Source organism: Cynocephalus volans, chromosome 14 (assembly GCF_027409185.1).
Source record: "Cynocephalus volans isolate mCynVol1 chromosome 14, mCynVol1.pri, whole genome shotgun sequence".
NCBI classification, from domain to species: domain Eukaryota; kingdom Metazoa; phylum Chordata; class Mammalia; order Dermoptera; family Cynocephalidae; genus Cynocephalus; species Cynocephalus volans.
Genome location: NC_084473.1, coordinates 26467821 through 26472224, shown reverse-complemented (window position 1 = coordinate 26472224; position 4404 = coordinate 26467821).

Genomic DNA, 4404 nt, shown 5'->3' with positions numbered 1-4404 from the left:
CTTGTGGCAACAATTGTGCCCCAAACGGCTATTCTAAACGTCCGGAAACAGGTGGTGAGGTACACCCAGTGGATTTAAAGGATTCTTTGATTGCTCCTTCGGAGGCAGATGATATTCCACTTTGATTAGGGAGCAGGCCAAGATGCTTGTCTTTTGGGGGGTAGGAGAGGACAGGAGGCCTCACTTCGTACTGGCAATACATTGGTCAAGGACAAATGTGCAGCATGTATTAGTGTTGGTGGATATGGGCGCAGAATGTAGCCTGATCCATGGTTCAAGTAGATGGCTATGGAGGATACACTATTGAAGTCAAAGCTGTGTCATTGCCACTGGGCCTAGGACGATTGCTCCCTCGTGTATATACTATATATGTATCCCCAGTAGCTGAATACATCTTGGGTATGGATGTACTTTATGGTTTGCACCTGCAAACAACAGCTGGAGAGTTTCAGCTGTGGATACAGACAGTAAATCCTGTATTACAGGGATATGCTAAACATGACCCACCAGTGTTACCCAAGCCAAGACATGTAGTTAATGTAAAGCAGTATCTCCTACCGGGAGGACATGTGGAGACAGGTGGCACTATATTGGAGTTAGAGAAAGTTGGCATTATTCATCTGGCCCATAGCCCATTTAATGCTCCAGTATGGCCAGTGAAAAAGCCTGATGGTACCTGAGAATGACTGTGGATTACTGAGAACAAAACAAAGTAGTGCCTCCTTTGCATGCAGCCGTGCTTTCAGTTCACGACTTGATGGGTCAGCTGACGACTCAGCTAGGATCTTATCATTATGTATTGGACCTTGCAAGTGCTTTTTTCTATATTTCAGTCTTGGCTGATAGCCAAGATCAGTTTGCCTTCACCTGGGAAGGGAGGCAGCGGACCCTTCAAGTATTGCCCCAAAGCTATCTGCATAGCTCAACCATCTGTCATGGTTCAGTGTCTGGGGACCTAGGCAAGTGGACTACGCCCAGCATGGTTACGGTGTTTCTTTATATTGATGACATGTTACTAATCTCTGATTCTCTTGAAGATTTAACCCAGGCAGTTCCAATGCTGCTAAGTCATTTGGAACAATGTGGGTGAGCCATGAACACAGCCAAAGTGCAAGGACCTGAGCTGTCAGTCAAATTCTTGGGAGTGGTCTGGTTGGGTAAGACAAGAATCATCCCAGAAGCTGTTATAGACAAGATACAGGCATACCCTCGACCCACAACAGTAGCTCAGCTACAGACATATTTGGGACTTCTGGGGTATTGGAGAGCTTTTGTACCCCATATGGCCCAAATGGTGTATGTGCCCACTGTATGCATTAACAAAAGAAAGGAACGCCCTGGAATTGGACTGAGGAAGTAGAACGGGCTTACCAGGCTACAAAGAGGGCAATACAGCAAGTGTAGGTTTCACAAGTGGCTGATCCCACTAAGCCTTTTGAATTAGACGTACATATAACCTAAGAAGGGTTAGGATGGGGTTTGTGGCAGAGACAAGACCAATTCTGAACACCTATAGGATTCTGGTCTCAGCTCAGGGAAGGCACTGAAGTGCGTTATTCTCTAATAGAGAAACAGCAGCTGTATTGAAGCTACCACAAGAACTGCCAAAGTCTTAGTAAGGATGCCATACCCCATACTAAGTTGACTGTGCACATGGGCAAACCACCCCTAAAATGGGCATAGCTCAGACTCCCACCCTGTCTAAATGGGGAGCATATATAGAACAAAGAAGCACTGTGTCAATGAGTCCTCTGTCTAAAGAGTTGCAAACCGTGCTAGGACTAGTAGAGGTTGTGGAGGAAACTTTGACACAACCCTTACCCATGGAGGTTGAGTCTATACCTTTCCGTGAGGGACAGGGACCTATCACAGAGCAAGCTTAGTATACAGATGGCTCTAGCATGGGACCCTAAGCATTGTGGACAGCTGTTGCTGTCCAGCCCTTAACAGACATCATGTGGTATGAAAATGGCACAGGGCAAAGCAGTCAATGGGCTGAATTGAGAGCAGTATGAATGGTGATTTAAAAATGAGCCTGGGCCATTAACCATCTGTACTGATAGTTGGGCTGTGTACAAAGGTTTAACCCTTTGGATCTCTACTTGGAAATATCAATGGTGGATGGTAGGCCACTGACCCCTGTGGGGACAAGCCATGTGACATGTTATGGGCACTGGGACATGAGAAAGAAGCAACTCTTTTCCATGTCATAGGACACTTCCCCTTAGCCAGTCCGGGCAATGATGAAGCCGATGCCTCGGCTAAGGTAAGACGCCTGGAGAGAGCCCCAGCCACTGATATAGCCCGATGGTTACATCGACGAATGCAGCATGCTGGCAGCAAAACCATATGGATGGCGGCTCAAAGATGGGCCCTGCCTATAAAATGGGGAGATGTAGTGAATACCTCTTGCGTTTGTCTGGTATGCACTCAAGAGAGTCCACACCTGGCGGGTGCCACGTACAGATGGGCAAATAACTTGAGGGAGGGTGCCCTTGACTCGATGGCAAGTGGACAATGGAATTCTCTGACCTTGGCAGTGGTCCAACAAATACATCTTCACAGTTGTTGACACAGCTACTGGCCTTCTGTTTGTATGGCCTTGTAAGGCCCCAGACCAGGTAAGCACTGTGAAGGCACTGAATAGCCTTACAGCCATGTATGGCCGGCCTCTAATCATAGAGTGATAATGGAACCCACTTTACTGGATATGAGGTACAGAAGTGGGCTTCCCAGTTGTCTATTCACTGGAAGTTACATGTGCCATATCATCCCCAAGCATCGGGGATGATTGAATGATACAATGGTCTTTTTAAAAAGGGACTAAGGCTATCTGCTCAACTCCCATCCCTGAAGGGGTGGACACGGCAGTTATGGCCAACAATCAGGATTCTAAATGAGATCCTGCAAAGGCAGACCCTCTCTAGTGGAAGCTCTGTTGCATAGGGCCGCAGCACCTATACAGCTGCAAATCACTAAGATAAGTTTTTGAAACCAGGATACGGCAAGAATGGAAATATTCTTTTACTGGTCCCAACTGTTTGCAAGAGGGACAGACAGTACAATGGGAATGGCCTTGAAGAATAGAAGCCCCCCATATATGCTGGGTAGGTCTAACAGGGCCTTGGGGGAATGGATTAGAAGACTTGCAAGTTTCACCTAGGGTGACAAGGACCTGGCCTCCCTGAGTAAAGGTAACATGGCCTGGAACAGATAAGCACTCTATTCCAAAGGGCACATTTGTATTATCATTATGGCCAATAGTGAGTTACCCTATACTGTTACATGTAGAACCTACAGATCCAACAGTGTTAGTGGATAATGTATGGTATCATAAACCAGGTAAGATACCCATTCCTGCAACCATCCTTTCTCAGGATGTCAAACTGGCATGTATCTTACCAGAGGAGTGAGAACTCCCCCCATTGGTACCAATAACCCTTCTGTCTTCTCCCATAGTGTTGTGGCTGCAGGCACCAACATACATTCGTGTGGCCAACAGGTTGGCTTGCTGAATATGCACCGAACTTCCTATCACTATGGCTACAGGATTCCCATGGAAAATCACCCCAATGATAACTAACTGGCCATGTGCAACTAATAATTGAAAGGATAGAACTACGGGACAAGCCTTAAGGCATATTGAACAGACAATAGCTTATATGAATGTAAGGGTCATTTATCCTAAGGGAACATCGTGGAAGATTCTGAACGTGTAGATTGTATGGCAAGGGACCCTGAAGGAGTCGGTTGTAGGGAAACTATAGGAAAATGGCCAGGGCCCCTCAGATGTTCAGACTCTTACTGAGCATTTGCCTTGGGAATGGATGCCAGCATGTTAAATAAACTGAAGTTTGGTTTTCTGATGAAGAATACTAGTCTTATGAAATTTAGACCACTTTTAAAGACCAAAAATAAGGCACAGCTTTAATTTGTAAATTACTGAGTGTCTTAAGTATCCCAGGCATTCAGAATAAAGGTGAATGCAATAGCAACAAAATGAGGTTATAATTCAATGGATAATTTATAAGTTTACTAATTATAAATCCTTAGCACGCTTACCTAAACCCTTCCTGTTCCAGTCTTAGCTTCATTCTCCCTTGTTTATTAATGAAAGTGGCCATCTGTGTAATTCATTTAGCAAACATTTACTGATTACCTATTATGTGCTGGGTCCTGTGCAAGGGATACAAAGATGATTAAAACTTAGTCCTTGCCCTTCTGGAGCTTATACCATAGAGGAGACAAGTTATTCTGTAAGGAAGAAGTATTCAAAGGCACTGCAGAGGAAAAAAGTATGTTCAGAGTTTTGCTTTGCAAATGGTTTCCTCTTAAAGAACAGGTTCAAATTTTTAGACCAGTGTGTCACACTAGGTGTAGAATATTGATATTAATACTTCATGG